The 16882-nt window shown below is 38.9% G+C and overlaps 1 long non-coding RNA gene across 1 annotated transcript in view; it reads left to right on the top strand.

The window, feature by feature from the left end:
* LOC112944070 overlaps nt 1–1063 on the top strand; it is a 46819-nt gene extending 45756 nt beyond the window's left edge. The window contains exon 4 of the long non-coding RNA XR_003248707.1: nt 1018–1063. This is a non-coding gene — a long non-coding RNA (uncharacterized LOC112944070). The remainder of the gene's footprint in view (nt 1–1017) is intronic.
* Nucleotides 1064–16882: the final 15819 nt, after the last annotated feature.

The raw sequence follows: 16882 nt of genomic DNA, 5'->3' as shown, positions 1-16882 counted from the left end.
TTTTTTTTTTTTTTTTTTTTTTTGTCTTTAACATTTGTTTATTTTTTCTGTGAGATGCAGAAAATATATACTTTTATCTGCAGTTTATGCAGTTCCTGACTTTTAGCTGCATTTTGGTCATAATGTAAGATTGGGATCAGTACAGCATCTGTGAATTTTTGATTGTCTCTTCTCTTTATTTTTATTTGCTTATCATTGACTCTAGAGTAGAGACTGAAGTCCAGCTGTTAGTGTCAGTGAATGCTTATCTGTACTTGACAGTGCAAGACAACACAGCTAGATAAATGAGGATCATGTGTTCTGTGGCTTCTCACATTTCCTAAATCTTCCTGGCATGGTAGAAAATGTAGAGCTCTGTTAAATTAATTTTTCATACTTTTTAYTTGAGGAGGATCAAGATTAATCCTGTAATGAGCCTATATAATGACATAGGGGAGAACTGATTTCTTCCTCTTTTGCCTGTACCCCCCTGAAMATGCAGGGTAGAATGACATGGATGTTGAATAACTGACATGGATTTTGAAATACAAATGTATTATTTAATTCCTGTAGTATATTATATCCTCACTATGAAATATTTGCTGTCTGGGAGTGCTACCTGATTGCTCACTGTATATTTTGAAAAATCTGATTCTCAACACAAAGTACCAATTTCTCCTCCTTCTGCCAACTTCATTGGGAAATGCATACCAAATACCAAAACCAAAATAAATAATATACAAGAATGTCTCATGTTTTTCATTAAAAGTTTGCCTAGTTTAACTGAACCTTACTCACTGTGAACATAAAGAACAGCATTTAATTTACTAATGTGCTAACAGGAGGATTTGTACTGCTAAATACAGCTAATTCACATATATGATGATAGTAATGACTAATAATTATGAGAAAGAAAAGTATTAATTATAGATGGTACATATGCATATGGTATCATTATGAATTCCTGTTTCAAAGTCATGCTGGTGGTAAGCTGGTCCAGTTCATCAAAAATGACCTTTACTTTTCCCTTTTTTATAGAAAAAGCGGAAACAGAGTACTCAGGATGAAGATACAATCAGTATCTGCAGCCTGGACACAAGTGTGAGTATTTTTTTCATTTCATTTTTGTTTTATCCTTATGAAATACTGTGTGGATGTTGTGTGCTCAGAACCAAACCAGTTCATCCTTTCAGCAGTAGCATTTTTATACAGAACATGAGAAACTCTTCTGCTTCTTGCTTTAAATTTGCTATACTATACTTTCCTGTTCTTACAGTTATAATAGTTGAAGAAATGAAAAGTCAGAATAACAGATTTTGGTAAAGCAGTAGAGCTCTTATTAATAATTAAGCATCAGGAAAAAAAGTTCACTGTGAATATACAGGACTTTATTTTTCAGGATTTTGCTCTTTTTGAGCCATAATGGATATTCAATGAATGTACTGAAATGTACTGGAGGTGTTGKGCAGAGAGGAAGAAAGGAGAAGAAAAGGTGGGGATATATAATTGAGGTCTGTGAGATATAGTCAATGTAAGATTACACGTGGATTTTCTTCTGGGAATTTGTCCTCATGAAACTGCTTCCTGAGGACAAATTGCCAAGAAAAAATCCATTAAGAGTTCTTAGACACCCACGTGGCAACTCCCTGAACTTCATACTTCTAGAAACTGGAGGAGTAAGCTGTGGGTGTCACTAGGAGTTGACTCTGCTGACACATGCTTCCCTAGGGATCTGAGTTCTGGCTTCTGGTAGAGACCKGTTACTGAGCTATGGGATCCATCCTTAGCCTCTGCAAATGTGGCCATTCTGATATGACCTCAGTTGTTCCTTTACTTTGCCTTTTATTGGTCTGTTCTTCCAAGGAGCCATGGTTTCAACATGAGGTGCTGGGGGTCCTACACTTACCTGGAGCCTTTGGATGGTAGCTTAAGGTAACTAAGAAAATATTTAGGTCCTTTGTCTGGTGACTCAGATTTACTTTTGAAAAGGCTTTTGCAAAATTGCTTATGTGTTTGTCCGTAAAGAGAGCATTCATTTTCCAGACAGTGGCTAAGGACATCAAAATTGAATGCAGTGTTCCCTATTATGAACTTAGAATCTAACTGGTGTAATTATATATTATTAAAGTTTTACAGAAAATAAATCTCTCAGGGCCAGTAATAAAGCTGATTACTTTTTATTATTAAATAGTATATGTATTTAACAAATAAATGTATTAGACTTTCCTGTACAGCATACTTCCTGGTTTACATAATTACGTGAATGATTTCCATGCAGCATTTCCAGCCCACTGAGCTGCAGAGGTAACGAAGCGCCCRCAATTACACAGTGCAGTCACTGAGGCGCTTCTGGTGCTGCCACGTGCAGCAGCTCGGGGCCGTCTCCCTGTTTGCAAAGTGACTTATTTATTTATTACTTGCTAATGGAAAGATCTTAGGTTTCCAAGTTGTGTAAATGCATCCACTCACTGTGTTTGTCCAGGGGTGGTGAGAGATGGGAAAGAAAAAGGATAATCCTGTTTAAGCCAGGAGCTGTTTCATGCAGTGGATAGCAGCGTATGTATGCAGACGGCTGGGTGTCCTGCTAGTTGACATCATTATCCATCTACAGACATTTTACAAAAATAGATGATTTTCTTTTTTTCCTGGCTGACTGCTGCCAGCCCACCTGACCTTTCAAGGGGAGTCAGTCCTAGAGCCAGAGCTTCCTTGCGCAGGAAACATGCTTGGGGCTTTGCTGACTCAGCCCGCRGACGGGTAGCTTGGGCACATTGGCTCCTCTTTGTGTTTGTGTAGTGATCTGGACTGGTGCTGGTGCTTCAGGAGCTGATCAACTGGCACATTAAGCTGACTGCTTGGTCTTGGCYCAGTTTATTGCCAGCTTGAGGAGTGCTTTTGCAAATACCCTTTATGTCAAATAGTTTGTGATGATTTGTGACAGATGGGGCCTGCAGATTATGAGGGCAGCTGAGGCCATGAGCATATGAGGCCATAGCAATCAGAAGTCTGTATGTAAGGGAAAATGTGCACCTTGTACAACATGCATTTGATCTTGTTGCCTGGCGCAGGAGGACTTGCTGTGTATTCAGTCAGTGTGGATAACTCCACATATAGCRTGTCCCATGCCTGTTCTTTTAAAATATATATTGCACAGGAATTTGTGTATGCATATCAGTTTACAGACGTTGTACATTAACATGGGTTGCACAGACTTTAGATTTGATGTTTCCTTTCATAGCTTGAAGAGTTGAAATGGAGAAATAACTTTGTGCTCTATTGCTGTCTTTCTCAAGATTATAGGAGGGACTAAGTAGCTTTTTGTTTAAACATCACAGCTCCTGYGGTGCTCCACTGCTCTTCGCTTCCCATGCAGGTAGTAGGTTTTTTCCTCTTGGGGACACCATTCAAAACGSAGGCCTGCTGTCAGTGGCACTTTGTCCTAGGGCCACTTCAGTGCAGGAGGAGGAACACCTGCCCTCTCAGTCACCATAGGATTCATACTTCTCAGTTAGGGCCCAGTAGCTAATTCTTTTCTTATGCTCTGCATTTTTTTGCAGGGTGGCTGCCTAGTTTAAGTACCAGGTGGTTTCTGGGTATTCAGATACTAAACCAAGTAGTGATAGATGTTACAAAAGCTCGAAACAGAATGTGCAAAGTAGTAGGCGATGGTGATAGATTGTGCCGTGTACCAGATGAGGCTCAGCTCCATACAGCTGCTGGTGACTCAGGAGGTATCCAGAGCAATAGTAAAACCTAATATCAAACTTACATATAGCCACTATTTTTTTTCCTCTAAATTAAATTATGCCTATTTAACCAAAATTCAGATTAGAAGAAGAAAAGGGGTGGTGGTATGGTACACTCCCTGCTATCACGGTTTGGTGCAAGATATGCTGTACGTTCATGGCATTTGCTTCTGCCTTCTTAATATATTATGGTGAGGTGAGGGAGCAAACAGCTGGTGCATTGTGAACTAGGCAAGTAAAAGCATTTCATTAAGAAGGTGGAAGTCCATATGCAAAACTTTAGAGAAGCTATTTGTTTACATTTATGTTATTATTGAAAGTAAACAGTGTTATTAGTGCATTTTGAACTGGAGAAATCTTACTGTTGATTTGCCATCTTGAAAGTTAATAAAATATAAACAGAAAGTAACCCAGATTTAAGTGAGATTTGCACACACTAGATCAGGATTCATTAAATTTTGATTGCTTCTAGTGCTGAATAAGTATTTGTTAGTATTTGAGAGGCAAGATAGCTTAAATATTCTTTGACCTAATTAAACTTAATTATAAACTCAATAATATTTGAYTGCTAAGGTATGGCAAGTTAGCTTTGAAAAGCTTAGGAGGAATTGCTTCTGTATCAGCTTATCAGAGTTGAGTTAATTAAAATATATTGTATCTGAGTCTTTTAGTTTTAAACTGTCATGTGTTGCATGTTCATCGTATAAAAGGCATTCAGCTTGGTCATAAGATGTATACAATATCCTTGAATTACTCATGACTTTTTAATAGGCCAAATCACATAGGCAGTTAGTGCTCCATCTGGGTTATTACTTGATTATAAGGTGACTGTTCTTAATCTGTTATTAATCCATAATATGATTGTTTCAGGATAGACCTTGTCTGCTCTTGGTATTTGGGTAGTGTCCTTTCTCTCAAAGCCGTGTTCTTTTACCCTCTCCCGTTCCTCAATAAGCAAGGCCTGCAAATGCTCCGCTGGACAATGTCTAAGAGGCTGGTGTGCTGCTGTAGTCTTGCTCACTCTGGAATAGTCTCAGGCTTCTTTGCAACATTGCAAGTTGGTTACTCATTTATTTAAATAACTCATCAGAAATTGGTCAATTGTCCAGTAAGTCTTGCAGAATGTTCTGATGAGGACAGCACACATATGCTGAAGCTGGACATCTTTGGTATGAATCTGTTTGTGCAAATGAGCCAAATCCTGTGAAAGGCACCACACTGTTTCAAAGTATTCTGTGATTCTGTAATTAACTATTCTGTGATTCTGTAATTATTGGATTTAATATATTTTGCAATCAACCATGGTCACACAAATGTGTTTTTTCTGTTAGTTCTAGTGACACAGCAGAGAAAATATGAACTGAAGGTTTGTCCTCAGAATGAAAAAGTTTCATCCAAAAGATCTATTCGATCTACACRCTTTGCTGTAATCCAGCACCAGATGTATGAGACTGTGGAGAATCTATAAGCTTTAAAGAAATACAAAGGAGTGGCTATTTTTAGATCACCTACAAAGAGCATGTTATTTAGATCTCTGATTTGGTCAAATATATACCATACATACATCTGAGATGACTTGAAAATAGTTTGGATAGTAATAGTAATATACGTTAGTCTTGCTGTAATCTGCTGGGTTATTACCCGAGGATCCCAACTCAGCACTGCAGCTTGTACCAAGCTCTAAGCCAGTGAATTGCACTGCTTGTGTGGGAGGCAGATGAGCTCTTTCAGATGTGTCTGCAGAAACTTGAAGTGAATTTTTGACGAACTTCCTTTAATATCTTTTATATCCTGTATTGTCTTCGGAAGAGCAGATGTATAAGCAGATGATGGTCAGCAGTACAGTAGTTCCCATTATTAAGTGTATGTTCATATCTCAGTGTAGTAATTTGGTAAATTAATTGTTATTTTCTTAAGCGATGCTGTTTTTTATGATACTGTCTGTAATAGAAACTGGCAATTGAAATTTGAATTCAATTTAAATTACTTTCAGGTTAGGGAACCAGGCTTGACATATGCTCATTTTCAACATGACAAAATCAGGAGCATCTACAAAAAGAAATTATCCAGATGTTATTGACAGCTACGAAGTTAGGTATCTGCTAAGAAATGCATTGTGTGCATGTTTATTGACTTGATGCGGCTCTGCAGAGGAGATGTAGTTACATTTTCATAATGAAATTTAATCAAGAAAGCAGAGTTACTGTACTTTAACGGCTGKGTCCTTTGAGGTCAAGATAAAGATATAAGGATGAAAATTATATAATCTAATTTGCTTTTAAAATTAAATTTTGCACATTGTCATTTGTAATTGTATTTTATATTACGTATATAGTATGATGAGAGAATTTGCAAAGACAAATGAAGACTATGTGGATATGCACTGGAATATGTCCTTAGTCAGATAGATAAATGTTCCCAGCCATGTGTAATTCTTTTGATTAAAAGAATCTACTTAGAATAACCCCTTGATGAAGGAAAGGATGGACTGTTCTTGAAATAACTGATGGAAATATTTGGAATGTACAGCATATTCCTGTGCTTTTTGAAGTCCTGAATAGAAGTGAGATTCTAGTTCTAAATTTGCAGGGCTACGTTGAAATCTACCACCATGTTACAAGATCTTTGCRCTTACTGAACAACTTCTGTCTAATCTACCAAATCAGTCATTAGTTGAGTTAAAAGGTCTACTATTTCAATTAGTCTGTTAATACCTATCGAAAGCAAAGGTGGTTGTGTAGCAATTTAGCTGATGATTTGGTAATCGTTCACAGGGAACCAGTGCTGCAAGGTTTTGCATGTGTCTTGAGAAATGCTAAGGTTCTCCACTGATATATTAATTACTTTTTTCCTTTTGTGGCACATACTTTCTAATCCAAACGTGTTTGCTTGGTACTGGTGTCACAGATTGCCTTTTGAATTTTCTTTGCTCTGCAGAGTTTATAGTCATTAAACTCTTCCTCCTAGAAGAGGAGGACTCATAGACTCATAGAGGAGGAGGGATAAGCTCCATTTACCTCAGTGACCTGCTGCCTTTAGTGAATATTTGACAGACTTGGAAGTGAATTGCAATATTTTTAATACGTCCTTCCTGGAAAGGACCCAGCATGGCTGCCTAGGACAGTTGCTTGCATTATTTGGAGCCGCAGGCCTGTTTGGATGATGCTCAGGTACTGGTAGGTGCAGGTATTTGCATAGAATTTTCAGAAGTGCAGAAGCATTTCATTTCCAAATGTGCCTGTACGTAACTTAATACACTCGAATATTGGCTTTTCTGTCCTCAGTGACTCTTCTCAATTGCATCTCACTTTAAAATGTAATTGAATTTTCATTATTTTTTCCAAAAATGTATTTTAGGATGTGACATGTTTCACTAGTCAGTTTTCTTAAGTGTGTAGATGACAACCCTTTATAATTTTGTCTAGTGCCTAATAAAACTGTTATGATTTGACACTTTACCCTTCTAAATTACTGTCCTRTAACTTGCTTTGTTCATAAGAAGTGAAAATGTATCATTTTCATGTTTTAAAATAAACTTTGTTTTAGTATTTGTGGACAAGAAACTCACCCTGTAGCATATTATAGCATAAATGACATGATGTACATCACTAAGTACTCATGTTTGGATCTGTCAGTGTTTACTTTCTGCTGGGTCTAAAAATCGGGCTGCAATGTACGTGATGCCAAACAGAATGGCGTGTGGAAATGAGCCAACCGTGTGGCTAGACCCTTTGTGAGAGGAGAAAAGTATGTGCAAGTATTTCTCTATGCTACTTAACTATTTTAAAGGTTAAATTGTGAGTTTTGAATGTTTTCTTAACTCAGGCTATTTGACAGTTTCTGTCTTTTATGAGAGGCCTGGAGTTGCTTCTGAGCTAAGCTGAGCCAGTTGGTTGTGGAACATGAAGGTGAGAGTTTTCAGAGCAAGGTTGCATTGGATTGAATAATGGATGCATTGCATTATTTATAGTATTCGTTGTGTTACTTAGATACTATGGTTTGATTCTCAGGTACATCTGACATGTTAATTATTGCAGTCTTTGTGTTGTTTGAATTCTACTTTTTTTTTTTTGGTTCTCTAACTCTCGCTTGGAAAAACACAATGATTTCCTGTGCACAGTATAGAATTTGTTTTGAATTCAGACAACTATTTGTATTATTTATATTTAGAGGTATTTGTGTTGTTAAACCTTCTCATGAGGAATAGCAGCTTTTTATGCCCTCTTCTTCCCCCTTGAATTTGTCACTGGTTTGTAAATAATGCATTTGCTGCCCGGGCCTGTGTGAGGTTGGCCAGAGAGCTGCGCTGGCGGTCTCCTGTGCCGCTGTGTGCGGGTTTGGGACTTGTGCTTGTGGTGCATGTGTTATCACATGTGTCCCCTACCAATTCTGTGGATTGTTGTTACTGACCACAAAATGGTGATGCACTAATTTTTCCTTACTGAGACTAAAAAAGTTGGTTCATCAGAATTTAAGAAACTACTTAAACTGTTATTAAAATGAGAACTGCTGTTAGGTTATTTGTTCATTGTGTGTTTGAATTTGAGCTTGCTTTGTYCACACAATTTTGAGACCTGCGATAGCTGTGGTAGTTTTTTAGGGCAGGATGTATAGCTGTGAAGGATGYAAATGAAAACTAGGTCCCAGGAAGTAGAAGAGTAAATTTGTTAAAATCAGTTTACTGCATGAAATCAATATAGCAGCACCATGCTCTGCTATACAATGGAGGAAATGATGGACAAGGACCATAGAACATGGAATTAATGGTGGACATTGATGTCTGTTGGGACGTTTGTTTGCTAGCCAGTCCTTGAATCAAATTCTAACTTGATTTTTACTGCATGTGGGCTTTGAAGTGTCATGTTAAATAGGCGCACTTTATCTTACCGCTAAAGAAGTTCTGGAATACACTAAAGCTGCAGAGAGGCAGCTGAGGATAATACAGCTAGACCTCAGGTAGGCGTCGGTCAGGCCTGGTTGCTCTAGATTGCATTGCAAAGCAGAAAAAGGAAATATACCTGTTGTAGGCAAATAATGAAACTGTAAAATGTAGTAAGTTTTTGTTTAGAGAATAAGTCTATAATGATATAAAATCTTGATTCCTTTTAGATTTATCAAAATATTTTTAAAAAATTCATGAGATTTTTTTGCTGCYGCTGCTTTTTTTCTCTTAGATTACAGTGTCATTGTAATAGAGGCAACTGGCTATTTTATTTTCACTGTCATTTAAAAGCTGTTTCTACCAGCTGTTTCTACCAATCTATAGAACAATAATTTTAGATTTGATATGCACAGTGCTTCTATTTCCTTGTTGGTTAAAGGTAATTGTAATTGAAGATCACTTGTAACAGGATACCATTGGGTTCTTGGGTCATRAATGGGATTAAATACATTACGGATAGTTTTTGCCTAACTTCTCATGAATTTAATGTCTCATGCTCTGTCACRGCTTCCTGGAAGGGAGACATTTCTTTGACTTTTTGTACTTTAGAAAATGAGCTATCGCTTATTTTGATAGGACAACGGGCAATGGGTATAAGTTAAAACACAGGGATTTCCATCTCYRTATGAGGAAGAACTTCCTTCCTGTGAAGGTGACAGAGCCCTGGAACAGGCTGCCCAGAGAGGTTGTGGAGTCGCCTTCTCCAGAGAGAAAACCTGCTTGGATGCCACCCTGTGCCCCATGTTCTTGGTGTCCCTTGGTGTCTTGGATTGGACTAGACAAGCTCTAGGGTTCCCTTCCAACCTCTACTATTCTGTGATTCTGTTCTTTAAATGAGATGTCTTGTTGCCACAATAATTTTTTTAATAGTATATAGCTATACTGACTCTTACCATCACCATCTGTCCTTCAGTGGTGTGCATTTATGTTAGCAGAAAATGTACATAGTGTCTATGTTTTTATTAGTAATTTTTCAGTCATTAGTTAAGCTTTTGTTAGACATTTGTTCACATTTTTGACTTTTAGTACTCTTTAGAAATAACTTCCTCTTCATGTTGTTCACTATCTTAACTGGGCTAAAAAAAAACCCCTACATGACTGAGATGCGGATGAGGGCAACTTAAAAAGCAGCTCTTAGTGTTAAACAGACCACAAAATTTTAAATGCACAAGTGCTACATAGATTTACTGGTAAAGCTCTCATCCTCCAGCTTCCTCTTAGTGACCTTGGTTTGAGAATTGAAGAATTGGCACATTCATATTCTTCATGGTTGCATTTTTCTTCTTTTAACCTGGTGCGTGGGGTCATTCTGAGAAGCAATCCTACTTGGTGCTGAGAAGGGAGGGTGTCAGAGTCCCTGTAAAGCTGCGCTTGGATCCACACRTTTTGTTTTGCAGGCAAGGAAGCAATGCTCTGCATAATTTACAAGGTCTTAGAAGTAACTTGAAATATGTGAGTTTGAATTTCTGAATGAGCAAAGAATTAGGAAATGGGAGTAGGAAGGAATCATTAACAGCAACATCCATCTTTCTTGTGTTGAAAGTCTGGCCGAAAAGCCAAAGCTTTGTAGCTCTTGGTTCTATGTGAAAAAATAGACTTATCCTTGGGCATTTTCAAAGCTAATGAAAGAACTGTTTCTTGTATTGATGTTTCATAATATAGAAATGAGTTTGAGCCAGTGAAGCTTACCCTTGTGATTTTAGACCAACAGCAACTAAAACGCTTAGATGTCATCTTTKTCCTCTAATGGCGTTGTTCATGATAACTGCTTGAGAAGGTTCATAGAGAGCACAGCTGAAACAAGTCAATTCTGTTGAGCTCCGCATCAGCTCAGGTTGCAGTTTAAGCAGCAGTTGCTGTCATTCCTCGTTTCTGGTAGCTATGGTGTAGCAAAAATGTTACAAAAGCAATTTGTGCTTTGATGTGTATTTTGTGAAGGAGTTCACTTGCAGATACCAATAAAATCTAATTCTTTATTGTATGTTAGATGAAATGTTAGATTTTAAACTTGGTGTTAGATGTACTTTGCCTATAAGCTTTTCTATTTAAGGGTGCAGTCTTAAGGGCTCCCATATACAGTGCCATGTGTACCCCGGCCAGGGTAGGAGACCATGAACATACTGTTGACAGTGCTCATGAAACTTCTGAGAAGGTAGATCTCTTTCTACTGAGTCTGGGGAGTTAGATTGACAACAGATAAGTATCTGGCCTCATCTGGGGGAGGATGGCTAGAGCTGAACACCAAGTGTGATGAAGAGCTGACATGGCTGTGGTGAGTCAGCGAGTGCCCGGAACTTTCCAGCAGAGTTAGAAGSTGAAACGTTGATGCTGCTCAATGAGAGGTTTCCAGCTGTGAATATTTCCACCAAACACATGAAATCTAGTGTGTTAGCCAGATTATGGAAAACAATTGCAAGACCAAAAAAGACTGACACAATCCCAACAAGGATTCTTGAAGCCGGATGGCTGACCTTAGTGTACTGCTTTGTGTCAGTGGTCGCTGAGCAGCCACTGAGACACCTCCTTCTCCCCCGAATAACTGCCTGCTGTAGGCAGTGTTCATTCCTTTTAGCTGGGTTTGGTGTTTCTGTCTTATCTTGCTCCATTTTGTATCAGTAAAGGAGTGTTGAAGGAAACAGCTTTATTTTTTCCATACTGCTTGGTGTGTTGGATTTTCTGCTGTGTTCAAGCATGTGCTGCCTCCACCTCATTAATTCCAGGCTTCCAGTTCCTGGTGGCAGCTGAAACCTGAGGCTCCCCTGCCCCCAGTCAGGTGCAATTTGCTAAAGCCATTCGTGACCAAGTGGAACAGGAAGAAGTAACAGTTTTAGATTTAATTAAGACAAGGTGTCTTGAAAGTTTCTTCCCTTCCCCCCTCCTGCCCTCATCCTCCAGTTATTTCCTGCTATATTTTTGGGGCCAACTCCAGCAGGTTTAGGAAGGAACAGGTTTAAAAAACAGACGCATGCTTCCTGAAAAGCACTGTTAAAAACTTCCACCCGGTTTCACAAACAAGACATAATCCACATCCTATAAGGAACTGAATACAGAAGGAAATAAACAGTGATCTTAATACCCATAATTTATTCACATATAAAAGAAAAATCTTAAAATACATGTATCTTATGTAGCACTTTTGTTTGTATCTCTGGTGAATACTGCAGGGGTTTTGAGTTTTAATTGTTCTTTCCGTGACAAATGAGCTATTCAATGACTCTTGTTAATAGTGGTAGTTATTATTAATGACTCGAGGAAACAAGTCTAAAGCAGCAGACCTGCGAAACAAGTATGCTTGTGAAGTAGAGTATGAGTAGATGTTTGGCCTGGTGCTTGGCTCTTTCCCATATGTGGGTATTATGAGACAGGTGATTGGGGTCATAGGGAGCAGAGAGAGAGCTCCTTTTTCTAGAAGGGCTTTAACTTCTTTCAGCTGTTTAGCTTATTCCTGTGATGTGGTTAATATATCCTGCAGCAACACCTTTTAGTGCACAGCTGCAGTTGAGTATCATGGTCTAAGAGAAATTTAACTATCTGATATCTCAGAGCTGACAGATTCTTACAGTGATAAAGCTGCAGTCATTTGGGGAGGATAGAGGTCGTTAACTCAGTACAAATTCCAGGCTTAGATGGAGCAGTTATGAGCAGAAGCAGGTAGTCTTCAAATGTTTGTACRAAAACAAACCCAGCAAATTCCAGAGAATAGTATGTAATAATATACCTGCTTTTCTCTTCCAGATATGAAGGACATTCCAATCTTTATTATACAGCCAGGCTTTTATGAAGCTGTCTTTTCAGTCCATTTCTGACTCAGTGTGCAATGACTGRACATTTCATAGGATTTAAACTTTGTGGTCCTCCAATTGTGAATTTTCATTGCAACTCCCTTAGCTTGTCTTCAATATCTAGTCTATTCTCTCCCCTCCTGCCCTCAAATTAGGGACTAAGCAGTGCACCAGGTGCATGAAGAGCTCGCGGGCTGCACTGTGCTGCTCCAGACCATGTGCCACAAGGAGCAGTAGGGATTAGCGTTTTCACACATTGTTGCAATATGTTGGCGGGACTCCACTTTCACTCTTGTGTTTTCTTCTATTTGGTACTTGTCTTGTACTTTGCTACTGATTATTTGTATTACCACATGTGAAATAAGGAAAGTATATGGGACCTGGAGAGTAATTCTGCTTCTAATGCAGGTATAGGTAACAAAATATAACAAAATACATATATAACAAAATATAATATATATGTTTATAACAATATATTTTATATATAACAAAGTATATTATAACATATACAAATATAAGAAAATATAACAAAACAAAATACACTTTTTCATATTGTTCTTCAAGGTAACAAAAAACACAATGTTTCTTTATTAAATTGATGGCAAGTGGCTTGCGCTATAACAAATGTAGTTGTTGATGGATGTTAGGCCATTTTGTTCTCTTCAATTTTTGAGCAGYCTGGAGTAGGAAGCGCCCAGGGAACCCCAAGCTTTGCCTTTCAGAGTGCGATTTGAGGTAAATTCCTCCTCGTATGCAGTAGCAGGACAAGTAGATGATTTATTTTCTAATATTTCTTTCCCTTGTGCATACCAAGTCTGCACACGCACACAGGGACTGCAAAGAATCCAAAGCACTGCTTGCCCTGGAGGTAGATGTCATGAAGCTGTTCCTATAATATAWATGTTATTATAACAAGATTTAATCAAAATATAGACCACTACTGCTAGTGTGATGTTTTGATAAATGCTTTGTGTTAGAGACAATAATTTCCTACTGAGAAATTTGTTACTTAAGTCTGCAGCCAGCAGCAGAGCTCTTTGGAGAGATTCTTGCTCCCACACTGGCTATAATTTAAACTTATTTTCATTACATTTAATCTTATTTAAGCATTATACAGGCAGTTGCCAGTAACTTCCTCTCTATGTAGTGCATCTTCCAGTGTAAAATTTTGGGAAAGAGCACTTGCATTTCTGGTTGTTTTGCCCTCAGCACAACTGGAGAGGAATAGCGGGTAAGCGGGAGGCTGCACCGCCTGGGCGGCCGCTTGGCCTGAGGCCTYTGGCCGAGACCAGGACTCCTCCTGCAGCCTCCCCACACCCTCGCGCTGCCTCCCGCCCTCGGCCTGCGCCAGCCCCGGTGCCTGGGTCACCGCTCAGGATTGTGGGGTTATGGGGTGGGGAGGCCCCAGTCCCAAGGCGCTTCTCTCAGCAGCCCTCCTTAGACCCGAGCTGCAGGTGGCCAATTGGCAGAGTAGCTTTTTTGCAGTATTGTGNTTTTTTTTTTTTTTTTGCTTTGGTAGTTGTTTTTAAAGTAAAAAAAAATGCTGAATCTTTGCAGCTAGGGCTAGGCTAATTTTTAGAGGCTTATTTTAAATTGGGTGAAGGAGGCGTGATAAGGGCAGACAAACAGACTTTCCAGAGTCCTTTATTGTTATGAAAATACATTTTCTGTATATCATTATGGAAGAATTGGGTGTCAGTTGTTCACAGAAAAAATAATTGTATTTGTTATTGTTTTTAATAGCTTTGTGAACTAGATTTTGGCTTTCAATGGGGGAAAGCAGTCATACTAATGTATCAAGGCAGTAATCAAGTGCTGGGTGTAGACTTCTCAAACTATTTCTGCTTAATGACAGATTCTGTGTTTCTGCCCAAAGGCAGATGGAATGTGTTGGCAAAGATAGCATTAAAGCTTAGCAACAAAAACACCAGCCCAAATCTTTAAACAACACTGAACTCTTCCTGGTAGTTGAAGAGTCTTCATTCAGTTTGAAGAAACTTTTTCCATGTTTATGTGTTGAGATTAAATGTTTCAGTCCTGAAGGGTAAAARCAAACAAACAAAAATTGCATATGTAAATCACTTCTGATTAAGTTTTGTAAGCTCTTTCAGAATGGACTGCAGTGTTGTATGTTGGTACACAGCGCAGGTGGCACTCAGTGCCATGGATAAATTGGGCTGGTTTTGCTTATGAAAGGTGCACAGCACACAGTGGACATGTTTGTTTCCCCCTCCYGGAGAATGGTTTGGAACTACCCACCTGTGCTATTTCATCAGATAAGCATCAGATGATGCTTATAAAATAAGCTGCTGCTCATCATTGTATTTTAAGTGCAGATTTCAACTTCAAAACGGTATTTAAATTCTTCTGCTAGCAGAGACAAACAACTAAGTCTAATAAATCCTGTTTTACATGTTGGTTGGTATCTTCTATGCGCAAGTTGCTCTGGAACTTACTGATATGAAAGGCCTGCCTACTTTAGCAACTAAAAGAATTATGTTCTGCTTAACATAGATTTCTTCTCCCCCCCCCCCCCCCCTTGGTTTTCAAGGATGCTTTGTTAAGCTAAAGGCTGCTGGTCAGATTAATGGAGACAAGACAGAATCGCTCTCTTGACACATTTTTTTGCAAGTATGAACCCAAGTTCATTATTTCGGTCTCTGAACCAGTACACTCCTGTCCTGTGGGAAGTGCTGCTTGTGCTTTGAAGCATGTCACAGGATTAGAGCACAGYGCTTTGAGGGTAGCCCAGAGGCATTATGTCTCAATGATTTAAGTGAAGCTGATTTTTAAAATGGTTTTAGCACATGCGCTCGTACACAAATCCACACAGATGGTATTCAAAATCCAGGCTGCTTGGGCTCACCTGGTAACACAGCAGCTGCAGGGTTTCCAGGGGTGGTTCTTGACCATTTTATATGTCCTGGTTTGTGCTTAAATGTGATCAAAAGGTGTCCAGTGTCTTCAAACTGTGCTCAGAGGAGGTAGAAACCTTTTCAGTGAGACATTGAAAGTGGTTAAAAAAACAAATGGACAAAAAAGGGTATTTGACAAAATGAGTGCAGACTCGTATGAATTAAATCATAACGAGTTGCTCCCCAAATGTTCAGTAAAGATGTGTAGTCTTCAAATGAAGTATTACTCTTTTTTTTTTAAATACAAAAAAGAAAGAGGGGTAACATGAAACTTCTCTCTTGCTTAAATCTTTATCTCCCATGTTGGTCAACAATATGGCCTAGGGAAGAGGACAAAACAGCCTGTCGTGTTTTTCCTAAGTACTATCCCAATGGCCAAGAACTTGTGGCTGAGAAACCTGGGGAGATGGTTTTGTCCCTAGTGGTCTTTGAAGTGTCATTCAACTGTGAATTTATCTTGTTGCTTTTTGAGCCTCTGTAAATCTTAACATATACTTCATTTTTCTTCTAAGTGAAGACAATAACAGTCCTGCCCTCTTTGCTTTCTCCATGTCAGTCATGGCTTGCAGATCTGTTGTATCTGCTCTGATTCATCTCTTTTCCTGTTTGAAATATCCTGTCCGATGAATTATTTGTCATGGGGAAGCTCTTCCATGTCTCTTGTCAGAACTTCTGCTCTTCGGGAACCTTTCCCAATCCCACTACGTCCTTTTGGTGACGGAGGAGATCTACTTGTAGCATTCAAAGAGGGTTGATTTCACTTCTGCTTTTAGAAGAAGCAAGCATTTTGAAGTACTGCTCATTTTATTCTAGATTTCTTCCCAGAATTGACTTTTTTTTTAGTTTTTTTGTTTCTAATAAGTGCACTACTCCAAAACATGGAGGATGCCAACTCTGGCTTTACTGCAATTGCTATTAAAAGGACTAGAAGAATGAGACTGGGAGGCATTACATACGTTTGGGATGTTGGTGAAATCCCAAGAAAACCTTCATATGAGAGCRAAGACTGCAATTTGAATGACCTTATTCTAAAGGCATTATTATCTGATTAACACCTCTTAGGAAAATTAGTGCTTGTAAAGGAACATCTATTCTACAATCTGCTTTTAAAAGCAAAGTTAACATTATCAAACAGTAAAAGTCATTCTTTGTGTGTTCCTGTTCCTTAGCTGCAAATGTTTAGAAACGATCTCCTTTTCTTCTCTACCTCTACCGTGCAGCTTCCTAGTCACAGTTTCCATTTCCTTGTCTCCCATAGGGGCCTTTTGTCCCCCCTACCCCCTATTGCAGACAAGGCCTCCAACACTTCCTCCTACAGGGAATTTTCCCTGCCTTTGCCAGAAGGTAAGATCAAGCGTAGTGTGCTGGGCTGTGCACAGAGCCAAGCACACTGTGCGCTAGGGCAGGCAGAGGGATTTTCCCCTTTCTTGGTTTTGTGCAGTGAAAGGTGCAGGTGAGGGAGGGCTCTGTCTAAACAGTTACCTGGAGGTAACTGGAAAAGCCCAAGGAACAACTGTC

The sequence above is a fragment of the Nothoprocta perdicaria genome, unplaced genomic scaffold, assembly GCF_003342845.1.
Source record: "Nothoprocta perdicaria isolate Ctin4 unplaced genomic scaffold, notPer1 scaffold_16, whole genome shotgun sequence".
In the NCBI taxonomy this organism is placed as follows: Eukaryota; Metazoa; Chordata; class Aves; order Tinamiformes; family Tinamidae; genus Nothoprocta; species Nothoprocta perdicaria.
The sequence above is the reverse complement of the archived record's forward strand: the minus strand, read 5'-3'. Positions and strand labels throughout refer to the sequence as shown.